This window comes from Malaclemys terrapin, chromosome 2 (assembly GCF_027887155.1).
Source record: "Malaclemys terrapin pileata isolate rMalTer1 chromosome 2, rMalTer1.hap1, whole genome shotgun sequence".
NCBI classification, from domain to species: Eukaryota; Metazoa; Chordata; order Testudines; family Emydidae; genus Malaclemys; species Malaclemys terrapin.
In genome coordinates, this window is record NC_071506.1 from 191,148,763 (window position 1) to 191,170,847 (window position 22,085).

The following is a 22,085-nucleotide window of genomic DNA, read 5'->3' on the forward strand; positions in this document are numbered from 1 at the left end:
TTTGTCATCTGTATTATGCAAGGTCTTTGAAAAAAATTTGAAGGAGAAAGTCGTTAAGGACATTGAGGTCAATGGTAATTGGGACAAAATACAACATGGTTTTACAAAAGGTAGATCGTGCCAAACCAACCTGATCTCTTTCTTTGAGAAGGTCACTGCGTTTCCTTTGTCTAAAAAATCTGTTGATCTAATTTACCTCGATTTTAGTAAGGCATTTGATACGGTTCCACATGGAGAATTATTAGCTAAATTGGAAAAGATGAGGATCAATATGAAAATTGAAAGGTGGATAAGGAACTGGTTAACGGGGAGACCAAAACGGGTCATACTGAAAGGTGAACTGTCAGGCTGGAAGGAGATTACTAGTGGAGTTCCTCAGGGATCGGTTTTGGGACCAATCTTATTTAATCTTTTTATTACTGACCTTGGCATAAAAAGTGGGAATGTTCTAATAAAATTTGCATATGACACAAAGCTGGGAGGTATTGCTAATACAGAGAAGGACTGGGATATCATACAGGAAGATCTGGATGACCTTGTAAACTGGAGTAATAGTAATAAGATGAAATTTAATAGTGAAAAGTGCAAGGTCATGCATTTAGGGATTAATACCAAGAATTTTGGTTATAAATTGGGGACACATCAGTTGGAAGTAACAGAGGAGGAAAAAGACCTCTGAGTATTGGTTGATCACAGGATGACTATGAGCCACCAATGTGATATGGCCGTTAAAATAGCTAATGTGGTCTTGGGATGCATCAGGCGAGGTATTTCCAGTAAAAATAAAGAGGTGTTAGTACCGTTATACAAGGCACTGGCGAGACCTCATCTGGAATATTGTTTCCAGTTCTGGTCTCCCATGTTTAAGAAGGATGAATTCAAACTGGAACAGGTACAGAGAATGGCTACTAGGATGATCCGAGGAATGGAAAACCTGTCTTATGAAAGGAGACTCAAAGAGATTGGCATGTTTAGCCTAACCAAAAGAAGGCTGAGGGGAGATATGATTGCTCTTTATAAATATACCAGAGGGATAAATATCAGGGAGGGAGAGGAATTATTTAAGCTTAGTACCAATTGTTCTTGTGTCCACAATGGATATAAACTGGACATTAGGAAGTTTAGACTTGAAATTAGATGAAGGTTTCTAACCATTAGAGGAGTGAAGTTCTGGAACATCCTTCCAAGGGGAGTAGTGGGGGCAAAAGACATATCTGGCTTCAAGACTAAGCTTGATAATTTTATGGAGGGGATAGTATGATGGGATAGCCTAATTTTGGCAATTAATTGATCTTTGATTATTAGCAGGTAAATATGCCGAATGGCCTGTGATGGGATGTTAAATGGGGTGGGATCTGAGTTACTACACAGAATTCTTTCCTGGGTGCTGGCTGGTGAGTCTTGCCCACATGCTCAGGGTTTAACTGATCGCCATGTTTGGGGTCGGGAAGGAATTTTCCTCCAAGGCAGATTGGCAGAGGCCCTGGAGGTTTTTCGCCTTCCTCTGCAGCGTGGGTCCTGGGTCACTTGCTGGAGGATTCTCTGCACCTTGAAGTCTTTAAACCACAATTTGAGGACTTCAATAACTCAGGTATAGGTTAGGGGTTTGTTACAGGAGTGGGTGGGTGAGATTCTGTGGTCTGCATTGTGCAGGAGGTCAGAGTAGATGATCATAGTGTTCCCTTCTGAACTTAAAGTCTATGAGTCTATGAGTCTAAGTGGTTTTGTTGTTGTTTGTTGTTTGGGTAACTAAACATAAATTGAGAGAAAATGTAAATGATTGTTACTTAAATGTTTCTCCTCCCTATATAAAATGGTCCAAACATGTAAAATGGAAGCAGATGTGTTTTTATTAGAACTGTAACGTATGTTATCCAATTAGTAAGAGTGGAAAAACAGAGCAACATACCAAATCTTATTTTAAGGTATGGTTGTTGTTTTTGGTTTGGGATTTTCATAGACTGATAGGGCCAGAAGGGACCACTGTTATCATCTAGTTTCACCTCCTGCACAGCACAGACCATAGATCTCCCCCCAAATAATCTGATCATCTCTCTTTTTTAAAAGTTGTCTGTAATAGAGAATCCATACAACCCTTGGTAAATTGTTCCAATGGTTAATTACTCACTGTTTAAAAGGTACACCTTATTTCCAGTCTGAATTCGTCTAGCTTCACCTTCCAGCCATTGGATGGTGTTATGCCTTTCTTTTCTACAAAGAAGAGTCCATAATTAAATATTTGTTTTGTTACTTTGGGTTTTTGTATTATGTTTCCTTGACGCTATTTTCTTTTTCAGTTATACCAGAGGTGATCTGTAAGTGCAAACTCATTTCAGGCAGACTTCTTAAAAGCAATTAACATAGAATACAACATATTTTTTATTGTGCAACTGAACAAGGAAAACAAAATCCTGTAAAATTTTTAACAAGTGAAAATGATGTCATATGGAAAAATAAATAGCTTATACAGACGGACAAGATTGTGAAAATTAGGCTGGTCCTCTGAGAAAAGTGATATAATAACAAAGAAGCTGCTTGAAAAGTAAACTTCATTTGACGTATGGAGAGAAGACCACACCCTCAGCTGTGATAAATTGGCACTGAAATAAATGAACTATGTCACCTTAGAAGCAGCTGAAAATCTGGACAAGAGCCAGATCCTCCTCTCATTTTACCCCAGTGTAAATCAGGAGAAACCCCATTGAAGTGAATGGGTTGACACCAGCATAAAACTAGCATAATGGGAGAATCAAGTCGACAAGCTTATAGGCTGTGATCCTGAAGGCCTTGAAGCATGAGTAGTTTTAAGTACTTGAGTAATTGGCTTCAATAGGACTATGCATGAGTAAAGTTAAACAAATGCATGTTTCGAAAAACGGGCCCTAAAAATTAGCATCCCCAAATGATCTAAAGTAAGAATTTATGAAGTAAGCAACTGACCTATAGTTAAAGAGCACCTGAGCCCAAATCCACTAAAAATGGCTGACAGTAAATCTGTAGTTCATTTTTAACACAGCTAAGTAATGCACTGACAATGCGGATTACTTTTGGAGAAAGTTTTACAGGACCCATTTGGGTCCAAGTTACATTCATATGAAACAAAAAGGTTGATGCCAGCACAAGCAGAACTTACATTGAAAAAGCCTGTGGATGTACTGGTAATTCATAAGACTGCAGAGAAACAGACAAATGAGTTCAATATATTCCAAGTCTCCATTCATAGGGCTCTGTTACTCTCACTGTTACACTACTCAGCTCCATTCATAGAGATGTTCTCACTGTGGTAAACCACATGACTTGGGTGATATATAAAAAAGAAAAGTGTCACAAATACCAGGACATTGGGAACATTACATCAGGATCAAAAATTGTAACTGGACCTGTTAATTAATAACATATGGAAAATCCAGAGATTACTTCACTGAAAATAGTCATTTAGATTTATATCACTAACAGAGATTATCAGGTGACGAAGCTTTTGCTCTAGCTGTTTTGTGGCTATCAGTGAGTAAAATTCTGTCTACTAGTGTAATGCTGTACATTTAACTGTACTTGGTTAATAAATCTAACAGAATAAGTTTCAGTTGGAAAATGCTGTTTTGAGTAAATAAAAGTGTTTATTGAGAATGTATTGATTACATTGAAATTTGACTAAAATTATCAGTTTGATTAATTTCAATGAGGTGAAAGCATTTCATTGCAACTTAATCGCTTTGACTTATACATTATATTGTATAACAAAAATCAAAACAAATTTGAAGTGAAGCTCTTCAACATGGGGGTTTGATATTTCTCCAACAAGAATTTTTTTTGAAATTTTGAATCTGGCTTTCTATTCTGACTTGGGATGACAGGAAAATTCAAATTATTGGAATTTCCTGTTCTAAATTTCGACAAGCCTAACATAATGGTGATTTGAGAAAGTGATGAAGGTACCAGAATTCAGAGGCTGTCTTCATGGCAAGAAGTTTAGAGAAGTATGGAATACTATTTTAAGAGTCCAAGTGATATTTTATGAAACTGAGTGGTTTGGATTCATTGTAAATTTCGAAGTATTCCACTCAAAGCCACAAACTATGAAAACTATAATAACCCAAAATATGTGACAAATCTTGAGAGTAGAGCTGTTCAGGAATTTTATGGTTTAAACGTTTTTCTGTCAGAAAATGCCCATTACTTTCTGAAACTTTTTGTGGGCAAGGATCCATTTTTTAATGAATTTCCCATTTTAATTCTTTTAAAAGTTTTATAAAACATTCCTTTTTGACATTTTCAAATTGAAAAAGTTGTGTTTGTTGTGAAAAAACTTTGTTTTAAAATTTGTTATAGTAAAACTTAAAATAATTTTAAAAGCTTAAAATCAAAATGTTTGCATTGGCCTCATACTTTTTTTTTAGATTTTTGGTTCATGAGAATTTGAGATTTTAATTTTTATTGCGATTTGGGTACAGGATTTTTTTTCCTTCCTAAATGTTGATACTTCCCACAAATTGGGAAAATTGTTTCTTGCCCAGATTTACTTCAGATATTCCATATACTTGTAAATTAGTACAAAAAAAATTCCTAAAACATCACCAATGGTAAATCCCTTAAGGGAAAGAAAGAAAGTTAAAGAAATTTTCATGGCAGTGGGCATCACTAAGCCCTTTTCAGAATATGAAGATAGCAACATAATTTACCAAGTCTTCAATGAATACTAAAATGTAATAAATCAGCACTGCTTGCTGTCAGCTCTTCTCTTTTGGGAGAGGAACATTTCTCTCTCTCAGACTAACCAGCTTCAGGACTACCCCACTGATTATGCAACAAAATGCCTAACACTGGCCAACCAAAGTTATACACAGAGGTGTTAGCAGTTATTTACAGAGTACAGAAGTGTCAAGAGTACTTCTATGTACAATAATCACAACCTTCTTACTCTGATCCTTGAAGAAAAGAAAATCCAGTTTTAAGTGTATTGAAACTGCTGAGGTGGGCAACTACATCGATGGCTAATCAGTCTCCTTCTTCCTTGCATTAATCCCAACAAATGGAGTCTATCCATATGGAATCAAATGTTGCTCTTCAGCACAAAATGATAACACTGATGGATTTTTTTTAGGTTGTCAAAGGATTTTCATTTCAGAATGTTGTCCCACTGTAGCCAAGCAAATCTACCAGCACATGCAAATAAATTATCTAAAGGTTTTTCATGTCATGGATGAAATGGATAAAACTTTATTTTTACAAATAGTCTAAACTTTCAGTATAGGAAGATGACCATCAGCAGATAATAAGAGTCATTCTTACAGGAAAGCATGTTCAGGTTTTAAACAAACTTCATGAAAATTAGAACCTGTTGAATACTACAAAAATGTCCATAAACATTAGTTTGAATTCCAAACTGCTGATTGGATGATTTGACAGCCTCCATTGGGATTCACTCTGAAACATCTGGAAGGGTTATTGTATGCCAACAAAATAATGAATATGCTTTAAACAAAGGTGCCATTTCCACAATTAAATTAAATACAGACCTGAATGTATGGTTCAATAGAGACACTGGTGTCAAACAAGGTTGTGGTTTCTGATTTCTACTGTTTGGCATTGCCATGGTCTTCAATATGAAAAAAAGTTTTGATGGATACAACACAGGTATTGCATGACCCAATAACAGCGCACTAAAAGATCTAGATGTTGCTGATGACATAGCTCTTCTAAGTGACAGCTCAACCAACATTCAAGACCAAAAAATTGTCCTACACTGCAGTCAAAGATGGGGTTAATAATCAGTTATTTGAAACCATGTCTAATGAGAACCCCATTAGCTTCCAATTGAGGCATTATTAATTTAGAAGACAAAAGGAATACAAGAAGCTAGTCAGTCAGTTTACATTCCTTGGCAGTAATGTGCAGGCAAATGGGTATGCCCAGAAGAAAGTCATGTCACAAGTTAGCAAGGTGACATCTGTATTTACCAGTTTAAACAAGATTTAGTCACTACAAAATATACAACTTGAAGACCAAACTATGAATCTTCAACTCACATGCTATTTCCATCTTAGCATACAATTGTGAATGCCGGACATCTATCAGAGGTATAGAAAGACATCTCAATTCCTTTGAAAGTAAAATGCCTTAGAAAATTACTAGGTATTAAATGGATTATATTAAATGATTAAATTATTAAATGTATTAAATTATTATAACACATGCCAGGATTTGTCAGAGTTCAACAACCCTTGTATCTAAAAATTATCCAGGAAAGATGATGGAAATATCTGAAACATGTTAAAAATAAAGCCAGAATGCCTGCCATGGCAGACATGTCATTGAGCAGCTGGAGTAACATGTAAAAGGGTCCAACTGAAAAAAAATCCTTCCATCCAACAGTACTCAGAGAAGAAAAACTTATAGGGCTTAACAACCGAGAGCACATGCAAACAGCAGACCAGGATAGGCAGAGATGTTGGAACTTTGTCCATGCCCTAAGTGACATTTGATGGCATGGGAGAGATTCAGACTGGATGCTTGATTCTCTCTTGTATATATCCTTTATAACTTTCAAGCATGTTTTATCTGAATGAATGTCTTCAGAGTGTTCGTTCTTTATCTGAATAACCATTCATGTGCCAACAAGGATATGGTCACAGCAGCATTTTTTTTTAGACCAGTGGGGTACAGGAGTTGCCCGCCCACTGCTAAAGGATCCCCCCCAGCCTAAGGGGGGGGTCCACAGGACCTGGAGACCAAAAAAACCCACATCATCACAGCAGCATCATGGGCAGCCACACCTAGTGGTCAGAGCCAGAGTCCACAGTCACGAGACAGGAGTCAAGAGTCAGCTGGCTCAGGATATTGGGAGATCAGAAGCAGGAGACAAACATGAGATTGGAACGATAAGTCAGTAACCAGAGTCAGGCCAGGCCAGGATACTGGGGGTCAGAGGCAAGAGACAAACTGGAGGTCAGGAACCACAAGTCAAGTGCCAGGAAGTCAAGCTGGGGGAGTGGGAGTGGGAAGCACAAGGCACACAGTCCAAAGCAGGATGGACCCCAGCTGTTCAGACAGCTTCCTGTTACTGCTGCTGGCTTAAGTAGGGCCAGTGGGCCAATGGGCTGCTCTGGGACTCCACCAATAGGACCTCAGGGGCAGATCCTCAAACTGGAGCAGGGCTTCATGGATCCTAGATAAGCAATCGTCAGCAGGCTGCCAGGTGGAGGGTTAGAGCGTGCCCGCTCCTGCGGACTCAGGTTTGAGACCCATGAGTCAACAAGGGCATTCATTATTCATTACCTTTCATTTGCCATTTAATGGTCATTAGTCATGTGTAAAATGTTTCAGCCATTCAGGGAGCAGAAACAATACCATGTGTGTCTGGGGACTGTTTGAGCCTTTGTTCCCTGGATCATCCTTGATCATATTTGATCAGCCTCAAACAACCTTGTGATCACCCTCCCCTGTGTGATTTAAGAGGGGATAGGGCTGACCTAGGAGAGAAGGCCTTAAAAGCCACAGGCTAAGTGACTAAGGGGAGCTAGGGAACAGGGATTTTGAGAGGGAGTTTGTGGGAGGGAGAGATAATATAGGTTAGTGTGGTTAGGAAGGGTCAGATCACCAGTGCCAACGCTGCTCCTGTCTCCTCCACCTGCACCTGTATCCAGACATGCAGCCTAACCATGGAAGCCTCTACCCAGATCCTTTTGTGGATTTGCAGAGTCTGTGGCCTGCATTTCCCACTCTCAAAAAGACAGGCTAGGGGGACCATCCAGTGCAAAAGGTGCCTGCTGGTGGAATCTCTCAGGAAGCAAGTGGGAGTTGCTACAGGAGGAGCTGGCTAGGCTGAGGAGCATCTGTGCCCATAAGAAATTCCTCTAGAGTATTCATATGGAGATATCCAAGGCTGAGGATGCTATCCAGCTACAGAGGATTGCTGTCACACCACCAGGGGAGGAAGATATGGCTCTGTCACTGGGAGAACACTGGCAGCTGGTTACTTCTGTCAGCAGGCAGTGCTCCATCCCTACTCCCAACCCATCCACCATGGTGATGGAAAACCAATATGCTGCCCTGGCAATAAGCGATGAGGAATCATCCCCAAAGGAGGAGGAGGAGAAGCCAGGTACCCCCAATGCTGGGAGGATCTCAGCCACCACTCCCAGGAGGAAATGTAGAGTAGTGGTGGTTGGTGACTCTCTTCTGAGGGGGACGGAGGCACCCATCTGTTGCCCTGATGTGGCATCCCGGGAGGTATCCTGCCTGCTAGGGGCCCGTATCTGAGATGTTACGGAGGGATTGTTGAGGATCATATGGCCCTCTGACTACTACCCATGTTGTTCATCCATGTGGGCGCTAACAATACTGCAAGGTATGACCCTCAGCAGATCAGAAGTGACTACAGGGGTCTGCGAATAAGGGTGAAGGAGTTCGGAGTGCAGATGGTGTTCTCTTCGATCCTTCCGGTCAAGGGTTGGGGCCCAGGCAGAGCCAGATGCATCCTGTAGGTCAGTGGTTCCCAAACTTTAACAGCCTGTGAACCCCTTTCACTAGCACGTCAACTCTTGCAAACCCCCTCTTAAAAATAAATATTTCCAGGGATTTTCTCCTTTACCTGAGTATAAATTATAAAAGCAGTGATCTTGGAAATATAAAATTTGTTTTATGACATGCTTATTACACACTATTTATTATTAATTATTATTTATCATTACAGTATTTTTATTTCATTATGAAAACACTCTTCCAAGATCTCACTTTCGTAGCTTGTATCACTTTGAATAAGCCTGTTATAAGACAAGGCTCCTGTGTTTCATCAAGGAGTATCAGATGTGAAACAGCATGAAGGTATTTAAGAAGCCAACTCAAAAGAGTTCCTCCTACACAATCATTCAGGTGTTGAGCAGTCCAGGCAAACAACGCACGTTACAACAAAGCTCAAACTTGTTCATAATAATAATTTTAAAAACAATACTAGCTGCCTATTTAATTTTAAAAACAGCAAAAAATATTCACCTCCCTTTCCATTTCTTATAAGGAGTCTTGAAGTTTAAATCTCCTCAGTGTGATAGAGATGCTTGCTTTGATCTGCTTAGCTCTTGGAAGTCAGGGGCTCCGGGCTGCTGGTCCCGTGCTGCCTGGGGTCCCTAGGGACAGCTCTGTCCGCCATTAGGGATTTTTTTCCCCGAGAACCCCATGTAACATTTCATGAACCCCCAGGGGTTCACAAACCCCAGTTTGGGAACCACTGCGTAGGTTCATGCTTGGCTGCGAAGATGGTGTTGCCAGGAGGGCTTCGGCTTCCTTGACCATGGGATGCTGTTCCAGGAAGAAGGACTGCTAAGCAGACATGGGATCCCCCTATCGAGGAAGGGGAAGAGCATATCTGGACACAATGAGGCGGGCTTTAAACTAGGTTTGAAGAGGGCAGGTGACCAAAGCCCACAGGTAAGTCAAGAACATGGACACTGGGAGAAGGTTTGGAATTTGGGGGGGAGCATGGACTGTTATAGCAGGGATAAAGGAGAGACAAGACAGAACTGGGGAGGGAGAACCAAATCAGTCTCTTAGATGGCTGTATATTAATGCAAGAAGTATGGGGAATAAGCAGGAAGAACTCAAAATGCTATTAAATAAACACAACCATGGCATAGTTGGCAGCACAGAGACTTGATGGGATAATACACATGACTGGAATATTGGTATACGAGGGTACAGCTTGCTCAGAAAGGACAGGCAGGGAAAAAAGGGAGGAGGTGTTGCCTTATATATTAAAAATGTATACACTTGGACTGAGGTTGGGATGGAAATAGGAGACAGACTTGTTGAAAGTCTATGGGTAAGGATAAAAGGGGTAAAAAGCGAGGGTAATGTCATGGTAGGGGTCTACTACATAACCACATAACCAGGAAGAAGAGGTGGATGAGGCATTTTTTAAACAACTAATAAAATCATCCAAAGCACTGGACTTGGTGGCAATAGGGGACTTCAACTACCCAGACAGCTGTTGGGAAAATAACACAGCAGGGCACAGATTATCCAATAAATTCTTGGTATGTATTGGAGACAATTTTTTATTTCAGATGGTGGAGACAGCTACGAGGGGAGACACTGTTCTAGATTTGATTTTGACAAATAGGGAGGAACTGGTTGAGAATTTGAAAGTGGAAGGCAGCTTTGGGGAAAGTGATCATGAAATGATAGAATTCATTATTCTAAGGAGTGGTAGGAGGGAGAACTGCAAAATAAAGATAATGGATTTCAAGAAGGCAGACTTGAGCAAACTCAGGGAGTTGGTAGGTAAAATCCCATGGGAAACAAGTCTAAGGGGAAAAACAATAGGAGACAGTTGGCAGTTTTTCAAAGAAACATTACTAAGAGCATGTCGGAGAATAACAGAGTTCTCACTTTTTGTTTGGGTACAGTAAATCAGATACTTTATTTTCTCTCTATCAATTGCATAGAGGGAGAGAGCTAAACAGGTCTCTCAACAGGTAAACAATTACAGCAAGCATTTATACCTTTTGTTACAGACGATAATGAGCAACAGCTGTATTTTGTTTATACATAGGTCATTCTGATATCTTGTTTTGCTCACTAATGTAGACTCTTTGTCTACATTCCATATTATCTACACATTATCTACACAAGGTCGCAACAACTTCTCACACAGTTCTTTCCCACCCTTTCCTCGCTTCTACAAATCTCGCGTTATTAGGGTTACAGTTAGCCTGATTCTTGCTAACAAACTGTCATGCATTGCAATCCCCTTCCTGTCAGTTCTTTCTCTGCTTCCACAAGCACAAGAGCAAACTATCCTACTGCATAGAAAAGATAGGAAGTATGGCAAGACACCACCCTGGCTTAACCAGATCTTCAATGATCTAAAAATCAAAAAAGAGTCCTACAAAAAGTGGAAACTAGGATGAATATAAACAAATAACACAAGTATGTACGGACAAAATTAGAAAGGTCAAGGCACAAAACAAGGCACAAACTAGCTAGAGACATAAAGGGTAACAAGAAAACATTCTAGAACCACATTAGAAGCAAGCGGAAGACCAAGGACAGGATAGGCCTGTTACTCAATGAGGGGGAAAAATCATGTCAGAAATTGTGGAAATGGCCGAAGTGCTTAATGACTTCTTTGTTTTGGATTTCACCAAGAAGGTTGGGGGTGATTGGATGTCTAACATAGTGAATGCCAGTGAAAATGAGGTAGGATCAGAAGAGGCTAAAATAGGGAAAGAACAAGTTAAAAATTACTTGGACAAATTAGATGTCTTCAGGTCACCAGGGCCTGATTAAATGCATCCTAGAATACTCAAGGAGCTGACTGAGGAGATATCTGAGCCATTAGCGATTATCTTCGAAAAGTCATGGAAGACGGGAGAGATTCCAGAAGACTGAAAAAAAGGGCAAATATAGTGCCCATCTATAAAAAGATAAATAAGGACAACCCATGGAATTACAGACCAGTCAGCTTAACTTCTGTACCCGGAAAGATAATGGAGCAAATAATTAAGCCTTAGAAATAGTTTAACTCTCTTGTCAATCTTTAAAAGAGAAAATAGCTTCCTTCCTCCTATCTTGTCAAACAATGACAGAGTTCTATAAAATGTATGCCTACAGAACTTATTAATTGGATATTTACATACATGTACAGATCGAAAGTTAAGGCCCAATTTGGGTAGCCATATTTTTTTAAATATACTTTGTAGAAAGTAAACAAGATATTTAGAAGATAAATTACACTACTAGTTTGTGACAAGGAAAGTGGGTAGAGCAGCTTGGATTTGGATATATCTCGTTGATATAGGAAAGCTTACTTGAAAAAGGTAAAGTGGCCAACTCAAAGATTGGAAGGGGGGGCAGGGTTAGTTGTGTAATTCATATTTAACAGAAACTGGTTCTCTTCCTTTACTGATAAGATGCCAGATAAACTGAGCCGAATTTTTAAACACAAATGATCAGACTGTAGAACAGTCTTGCTGCGGTTTCAATCTCTTCAAAATATGAGCTCAATTCTGCACATATATATATTCTTTCTAGTTTAGGACAGATAGAAATTTCACTGTATTATTACAGACCTCAGTCCCCTTTTCTTACCTATTTTCAAGGTACAAAGACATCTGTACAAACCATTCCTAGCATACTATACCAGCCTTACTTGGCACACTATTCAAATTTGGCAAGCCTCAACAGAAGATACATCTTTCTGGCAAATTCTACACAAACAAAGAGCAGAGATTATACAAAGGTTACTGAGCAGTAAAATTCCACTATAAAGCATAGCATGAGTAGGAGGCATTCTGGGAGTATAGTTCATAATTATACAGCTTGCCATAAGTGCAAAACCTTCTAGAATTATATTAGATAGTGTGGTGAATGTTAAGGCCGTATTGATTTTTCTGTTTTCTTTCTCGTTGCCAGTTTTCTACCACTTACCTATAAGACAGAAGAATATGTGTACCATCTAATAATTCAAGCACATTTGGAAAAAATCAAAACCATATTGATTTTTAAGGAATCAATCCTGGAGATACCATACATTTAGAGATTCCCTGATCTCAGTACATTAGAAAAAGTGCCAGATCACTTATCAGAGATGGGTCAGAACAGTTCTTCTGTGACTGTTTCTGGGTTTAGGTAGTCTGTTTCAGGTTAAATTATTTAGTTTTAGATATTTTTGTTTGTTTATTTTAATTAACTATTCAAGAAACAGTATCACAGGGAATGCTATTTTGATGTTAATATGTTCCAGACATCTTTACATAATCTCTGGAATGGGTTTTAAGATTCTCTTTCATCTTAAATGAACTAAAATGAAGTCAGAGTTACACCATTTAATACCAGGTGAAAAGCTGTCCTATTTTTTTAAATAGATTTAAAATTCTGAAGGGGGTGGGTATTAATGTTATTGGACAAGTGTGCTGCCAGTATGACTCCATTGACATCACTGAGTTTTGCAGCAGAGAATTTGACTGTAAATGTTTGATGTATGAGAGTTGTACTCTGTAGCTGCAAAAATGCATTGCCCTTATTGAATATGGCTGTAACCACTGAACCGTCTTTATCTCCCTGTGTATTTTGGTTTAAATAAGGCAAACGTACAAAAGTTTACATTATTGCTGTCTCTTTATTTTACATAATCAAAATCTACTAATCAGTTTATATTTGCTCTTGCAAACACACAAACTCTGTGCACTCAGCCTTCTACTCTACTATTCCTTATGTAAATGTCACAACATACAGGAGCCCAAAGGACTCAAAAATACTATCACTTTTAGTAGAGTTTCAGAGGTGTAAAAGAAAGTTTAGCTTTTTTAAAAAAACTTTCGGGTTTTTATCATAAACAAAAGAGAAGACGAACACTGTATTTATTTCTACTCTCTTTAAACGTATCACTACATCAAGTATGCAATTGCATAAAAATTTAGGATTGATAAATACATATGCTAAAAAAAGCTAAAAACTCTGAAGGTCCAGACTTGCAATTTTAAAGAGATAATCCTACTACTTGAGCTATATCAGAAACTATGATTATTTGGCAGATAATGGTAATCAACAGTATGAAGCTGTGAGCAGCTGGTACTCCACTTTAAAGTCCTGACAGTCACAAACTGGCTAGTACAGTCATTGGACCCGATTCCCGGCCCCCTTCAAGGTCACTTTGCACTACTGGAACAGCATGAAATGACCTTAAAGCTGTTCTAAAGGAACTGCTGAGGATTCCCCAGTGTCAAAGAATCCCCACCATTCACTCTCCCCTCCTCGCTGCAGCACAGGGGAGGGCCAGGGCACTCAGTACTCTGGTCAATCTTCAGCAGAGCTGGCTCCAGCTTTTTTGCTGCCCCAAGCAGTGAAAAAAAAAAAAACAAGAAACCCCTGATTGAGCTGCCGCTGAAGTGCCGCCAAACAGGAAGACAGGGAGTGAAGGACTTGCCGCCGAATTGCCGCCAAAGACTGAAGCGGGACAATTGAACTGCCCCCGATGATGACGACCTGAATGTGCCGCCCCAACAACGGACAGAGTGCTGCCCCCTTTCTATTGGCTGCCCCAGGCACCTGCTTCCTTCGCTGGTGCCTGGAGCCACCACTGATCCTCAGCCAGTGGAATGGCTCATACAGCAGTTCTGTTGTTTACATTAATGAGAAGGAGGAACTATTATTACTATTTCTTTGGTAAAACATAATGCATTCTTACATGATCCAGAGTTTGATTTGCTACGTAGTTAGCCAATGCCACCATCATCACCGCCACCAGTAGTCTGAGAGTTTCAATGTTGCCTAGTGGATAGACTACTGGATTGTGATTCATGAAACCTAGATTCTATTCCCACCTCTGCTGTTGGCCTGCTGGGTGATCTTGGGCAAGCCACTTTTCCTATGTGTCTCAGTTTCCCCCTCTGTAAAGTGTGTGCAATAATGCTTACCCCCTTTGTAAAATGCTTTGAGATATACTGATGAAAGTGCTAGATAAGGATTAGATATTATCAATATTCATATATCCCAGCATCTGAAGTCTATTGAGCTCTGTTTGAAACTGGAGACAAATAAAGAGATTATACTCACCCTATAATACTGGCTCCAAGAAAAGTTTACAGAAGTACTATTGATCACCCAGTACAATCTCACTCACAGAGTGTCAGAAGAATAATTAGCTATTTCTAACTCTCTGCAACAGTACAGAAAAATAACTGCCAACTATTCTAATACAAAATAGAGATATTGTGTAAACAAACATACTTCAGAAAATAAAAAACATAGGAGACTGATTTCATAGACATGATTACTAACATTACAAGATAACTATGTAATAAAATACACAAAACCATTAGGAGAATAATAAAGTCAGTGCTGATACGACAGCAGAACTAGTGGCTGCTGTGCCTTTAAGAATTTAAATACCTTTCTTCTTCACAAGTTTATTTTTCACCCTTGGCTCAAGTGAAGGTTGAATGGTTAGACAAATATTTCTATAGCATATGTCCCTCCAGATGGGCTGAAATTCTAACAAAAGAGACTGAAACTAAGTTTAGCCAGGTTCTAATCAGACTCTGGTCATATTCTGATCAGAGTCTGATATTTAGCAAATGATATTTGCTTTTTGACTTTTGTCTTCTGCCCAGACATCATTGTATTTACCCTCTTCTGAATAGAAATGAAAGGGAAAAGGTAATAACTGGCAATCTTCCATTTTTAGTAAGTTTTTAATGTTAATGTATTTTAATGACTTCACTGTTTTCCAGAGATTTCCTCGCTTAGTCATATGCTGAAAAGTTACTAAATTGGCTCTAACCCAGTCATTTGTCTAGGCCAGTTCCCCAATGATTTTGGAGGATCTGAAATCGAGGGTTAAAATGGCAAGCAAAGGAACTACCCCCTCTATTAACCAGATTTTAATTACTGAGCATTTGATGTTAAGCCAGCTCTACACAATGAATTCAAAAAGGCAGAATACAAGGGTGAGTCTATCATTTCATCTATACTCGATAGCATTTTGTCTTCATAAGATATAAAAAAGGTGACAGGCAGCAGTACAATACACAACTGTTTAACAACAGCAGATAAAAATAAAACATTCTGGTGGAAGGGGAGAAGAATAAAAAAATCACATGTTCATACATAGTGGATGATATTAACATTTACAATTTTACATTTGCATGTAGGTAATTTGGGATATTCTTTATGTGTTTATAAAACGAATATCTAAGGAATGACAGAGATATTGTGGTCATGTTAATTGCTTGCCAGGGCATCTGTAAAGGATTTTACTGGTGATCTTTTATAAGGTTTGTAGGAAAATTTGGATTACTTCCAAAATAACAGGCCAAACTAACCCTTGATAAAATTCCATAAAGACAACAGAATTATACAACTAGGGATTTGTTTGACCCAGTGTTTATGAAGTCAGGCCCTTATCCAACTAAACATTTAGGTTAATGCTTAACTTTAAGAACATGAATAATCCTCTTGGAGCTAGTTAAGCATTTTGCTGGATTTAGGAATAAACAAGCAAATTTAACAGGTGTAGCTTTCAGGTTGTCAGGGCCCAAATGTGAGACCAAGATTCATAATTAAAGGCACAAGTAGGAAGATTCAAGTTTAGACGGTATTAATTTCTCTTGGCATAAATAATCTCAGTATTACGCTGCAGCCCTTTCTAAGGCAAATAACTTTTGAAAGCAACACCTAATTAATGTGATGTACATCTGGGCATAAAATGAAGATCATTCTTTTGCTAAGAAACCAGCACTCTAAAGGCAACAGACAGATACTTCTACCATACAGAGTTTGCAGCCAGGAAAGGGTTGAGGATAGCAAGGTCTAGAAACTTCTTTTCATTAGTGTCCAAACAACTTTGCCATTAATTCAACTTTTTTTGGTCAGTCTTTAAGGGCAATGATTTCAACAAATAACAGCATAGATCAATTTGAAGGCTGAAAAGTGACTCATAAAAGTAGATACAGGGGGATTCCTTCAAAAATATTTCCGTTGCCTTCAAAACTTATGTTACTAAAACATATGATATCTAGAGAAGTATATGGAATATTTCTTACGTTGTGGCAACATTATCGAAGCAAAACTGGGAAGATTTACTTTGCAGTTGGCCCTTTGTGGTAGGAGTATATTTCTTTGCTATGCAATAGGTGCAGAATGAGTGATTTTGGGACCACTCTAGAGCAGTGGAGGCCAAGCAGGTTACCGGTGACACCCCTACTCTCTTAAGGCAGCATATCAGCTGGAATGCTGAATGAATACTCTTGCTACGCCAGGTGAGGAAGTGCCACTAACAAAACTATAAAGATTCTTTCAACAGTCCTGGCTTGTGAGTGAACATTGCACTAAAAAAGAACCTGAGGAGAAGACTAGGTGTGTCAGGAGAACATATTATGAGAAAAATAAGGTCATCTTTATCTGATGCCTGTGGAAGAGGAGAAAAAAAAATTAGCCAACAAAAATGGTAAGGGTGGGGTGGGGTGGGAGGAAATAGGAGGTAAAACAATGAGTGTCTGTCAGTGCTACCATACTTCCAGAGAAACTACTGCATTTAATGAGCAATCAGAATGCTCAATTAGTACTGTGCCAGACCTTGTTTTCAAGGATACATTTTGTGCGCTTAGATTGTTAATTAGCCACAGCATCTATAACCATCGCCTGCATGTAGAATCAGGGGAACAGAATAATTGAAGCACATCTAAAACTGCAAAATCCAAAACCATGTTTTTGGAAGGGGGGAAGAAACCATAAAATAAAGGCTTCATGCCATTCTTTAGATTTATGTGAATGAAACCTTAGCGGAAAAAACACAGTGAATAAAAACATAACACTCTTCAACCAAGCCTAGTACAAATAAAATAATAGAAATATTGCTTCTATTGTTGCTAGGTATCAAGTAATGAATTCAAGTTCTCACTGATCAATTCCTGCTTAAAAATCTCTCTAATGCCCCATAGCTAGTATACCATGGTTAATAATTAAAAAGAAAAACTGGTCAACCCATCAAGACTATTTTCACTGTATAGCCGCATGTACAGTACTTGTAGATTATAGTTGCATTTTAATGCAAACTGCTGGTAAAATCAGAAAGTTGAATTTAAGGATTTAATTTTTATGAATGGACACACAGTGAGCAAACAGGCTTGTGTAGGACTAAGGTGAAGGTCCCATTTTTTGAACAAGTTCCTAATTATTTTGATTCAAAGCAAATTAAAATCCCCCCCATGTACTCCAAAGTCACAAGTTGGTCAAAGAGGAGCATTATAGAATTCCCACCGGTACCCCCTCCAGAAGAGAGTACTGCTTCTTCAAATTATATTACAGTGCCAGCCAGCCTTCCTTGGAACAGGGAAGTGTATTTGGTTTATAATGATATAATAATACTTAGCCCTCCTATAATATGGTTCATCCATTGAACCAATAGGTCTTTACAAAGGAAGGCAAGTGTCATTAGCCCCATATCAAAGCTAAGAAAGAATGGAATGACATCCCTGAGTTCACAAGCAAGTCAGTGGCAGAGCCAGGAGCAGAACCAATTAATACATTTTTCAAATGCTTGTTGCTCCCAGTTCTTATGGTATGTTATGAGCTCATTTGTAGAAGCCTGTGGTCAACTGCACTTAAATAAAGGCAACGAGTTTTAAGAATTTGACTCATGACTAATAATTGCCTTTATTAATCTTTCATAATTTCAAAACCCTCCCTGAGGTCACTGCAATCTTGTCTTTTCCATTGAGAATGAACATAACTGGTTCCCCTTTCTTCTGTCATTCATTCTTCAGACATATCATCTTTGTAGCCCCATGCAGTACTACTTCCAGAGCAGTAGAATCCCTTGTTTAATATAGTGACCCAGTACTGCACACATTTTTTTTTTCAAAATGACAAAAAGTTATGGCGCAAAGAACCCTGAACATTTTGATGTCCATAAAAGAAAACTCATCTTGAGGTTGAATTTGGACTAAGCAAAAAAGAAAAAAAATGCACTATGGAATTTATATTTCTCTGACTCATTTCTACAATCAGTTGTGGGGGGACATAATGGAAGTGACATATAAATGATTGACGGTTGTAACAGAATTTTGAATTTGCCCCAGTGAGACAGCCAGTTTTGGCATAATCTTTTCAAACAGAATCAGAAGGTAAACAAAGACTTTAAATGTATGAAGTTAGTTAACAATAAATGCTTGCTGTTCTGATTGAATGGCCAATTTAATGTTCATCAGCAAAGTAGCCAAGAAGAAAAAAAACAACCCAAGTTAGTCATAATACTTTTTTTTCCCCTTTGCTAGAAACAATGTTAACCAATTATTTTTTCCATGATTACTCAACTTGCCAGTAGGTAGATTGAAGTTTAAAGATCTAAAACTTTTGTGTGCCAATAAATATTAAAGGAGAAAACAATTTGGGATAGAATGATGAAATTATCTTTCTTGAATGTGAACTGTACTTTTCATGTTTTGAATCTAATGTGTAACTAATGAAACATAATAATGACTCAAGGAAGTGAGAGTTCAGAGGCACATATTAAAGTTTAAGTTGTGCATAGACTTTGTGCTGGCCCTCTGCAGAGGTGAATTTCACCCTCAGTAAAGTTTACCAGACAGCAGCATGCATCTTGTTCATTACACAGCTTTTGATTGGAATTTTTGTTAAAGCTTTTAAGTCTTATAGTTTGTAAGAACTTTTCTCTAAAAGACTTTTGTGTAGAAGTGTGTTTTAAGGAAGGCCTTAAAAAGGAAATGGTAGAGACATAGCCAGCTGGTTCAGGGAGTGGGGTTCCTGATATAAGAAATTGTGTTAAAGAAGGTCTGGAGTTAAGGTATGTGAGGGGAAGGCATCTTTAATTATGCAAGATAATGATAAGTGTAATCATCCCTTATTGCTCAGGGCAAAAAACAATCACCAAAGGAATAAGAAAAATTTGTTCTCACCCATATACAGCACTGCTCAATTATCTAGGTAGAAAACAGAGAAAGGGATTGCCTTCTGAAGAAATGGGTTGGCCAATTTGTTGAATGATAAACCAATAGCCTTGTCTAGTATTAAACTCTTTATATTCTTCTTTTATGATTCTTGCTATAACAATAACTTTAAGGTATCAAGAGAAATCAATGCACAAACTCAACCAAAAAATAAAGACATTGTGAACTCTTCTTAGAACTTGATCTTGGTTACAGGACTGTATACATTTAGAAAATTCCCTGAGAACTGAACTAAATTTTGGTAAGTACACATCTTCATCGAATGTTGCAACAGGAGGTGTTACTGAGTACCGAGGTGATTTCAGAGAAGTATTTTACTGCAGATGAGGGAAAACAAGTTATTTTCCCTCATCTATTTAGATTTTAGTAGCTCAGAAAAAGAATCCTGGCATCCAATCTTTTGTACAACTCCAGTTAGTGTGTGCTAGGTTCGTCTCTCCACTTCTGAGCTAGGCGGTTAGAATAAATCTGTTATTGCACAGCACAGAGTAGCATAATGTACTTGTGCAACAAAAGCTTTGAAAATGAAATAATTCTTCATGTCAATGTTTAATTTGCTCCAATCTGATTTCAACTAATTACTGAGTGAAGTACAGCAGCCTTGTGACATTATAATTCATTCTACTTTATTTAACCAGAGACTGCAACCTGAGATTTACAATACATCTTTGTTCAAAGAGGGCCTGTGAATACCTGGCATCCTGTCCAGTTATAAACACAAACAAAAGGCATTCTGAGATCTGCTGTGCTTAATTTGAGTCCTGAAATATATGGAATGACCTAGAAGCAACATGTAACTGTTAATCATGTGAAACCCTACAGTGCACTGCAGATGGCTCATGCTTTGTTTAAAATCTATGTTAAGGCTACAGGCCTTAGATAGCGCATATTTTTTCCTAAATTTACTGGTGCAAGAGGGATATAGACCATATAAATCTATCCCTGAATTTACAGTATTATCTAAGATTTATGCAGAAGTCTACAATGTAAAATATATATGGAAATTCATCAGATTTCACTTATAAAACTGCAACAATGTGCTAAAATATTCTACAGTCTTATGCAATATCATTGTTGCAAACTATATCCATATAGCCTCTCTGGATTTTAGTGGGGTTGCATGAGTGTAACTAAGACTAGACTTTAGCTCATAATGTGTTGGACCATTAATGAAGAATATTGAAGAACTTTCTAAAAAATAAATATTGGTTCCCAAATAATAATGCCATATACAAACCTTTCAAAAGCTATATCTTCACAAGAACCATCGTACCTTCTCTGAGAAGGTAACAGATTTTTTAGACAAAGAAAACACAGTGGATCAAATTTACCTCGATTTCAGTAAGGCATTTGAGATGGTTCCACATGGGGAATTATTAGCTAAATTGGAAAAGATGGGGATCAATATGAAAATTGAAAGGTGGATAAGGAACTGGTTAAAGGGGATACTAAATGGGTCGTACTGAAAGGTGAACTGTCAGGCTGGAGGGAGATTACTAGTGGAGTTCCTCAGGGATCGGTTTTGGGACCAATCTTTTTATTACTGATCTTGGTACAAAAAGTGGGAATGTGCTAATAAAGTTTGCGGATGACACAAAGCTGGGAGGTATTGCTAATACAGAGAAGGACTGGGATATCATACAGGAAGATCTGGATGACCTTGTAAACTGGAGTAATAGTAATAGGATGAAATTTAATAGTGAAAAGTGCAAGGTCATGCATTTAGGGATTAATAACAAGATTTTTTGTTATAAGCTGGGGACGCATCAGATGGAAGTAACAGAGGAGGAGAAGGACCTCGCAGTATTGGCTGATCACAGGATGACTATGAGCCGCCAATGTGATATGGCCATGAAAAAAGCTAATGCGATCTTTGGATGCATCAGACGAGGTTTATCCAGTAGAGATAAGGAGGTGTTAGTACTATTATACAAAGCACTGGTGAGATCTTATCTGGAATACTGTGTGCAGTTCTGATCTCCCATGTTTAAGAAGGATGAATTCAAACTGGAACAGGTACAGAGAATGGCTACTAGGATGATCCGAGGAATGGAAAACCTGTCTTATGAAAGGAGACTCAAAGAGCTTGGCTTGTTTAGCCTAACCAAAAGAAGGCTGAGGGGAGATATGATTGCTCTCTATAAATATATCAGAGGAATAAATACCAGGGAGAGAGAGGAGTTATTTAAGCTCCGTACCAATGTGGACACAAGAACAAATGGATATAAGGTGGCCATCAGGAAGTTTAGACTTGAAATTCGACTAAGGTTTCTAACCATCAGATGAGTGAAGTTCTAGAACAGCCTTCCAAGGGGACCAGTGGGGGCAAAAGACATATCTGGCTTCAAGACTAAGCTTGATAAGTTTATGGAGGGGATGGTATGATGGGATAGCCTAATTTTGGCAATTAATTGATCTTTGACTGTTAGCGGTAAATATACCCAATGGCCTGTGTTAGGATGTTAGATGGGGTGGGATCTAAGTTACTACAGAGAATTCTTTCCCGGGTGTCTGGCTGGTGAGTCTTGCCCACATGCTCAGGGTTTAGCTGATCACCATATTTGGGGTCGGGAAGGAATTTTCCTCCAGGGCAGATTGGCAGAGGCCCTGGGAGTTTTTCGC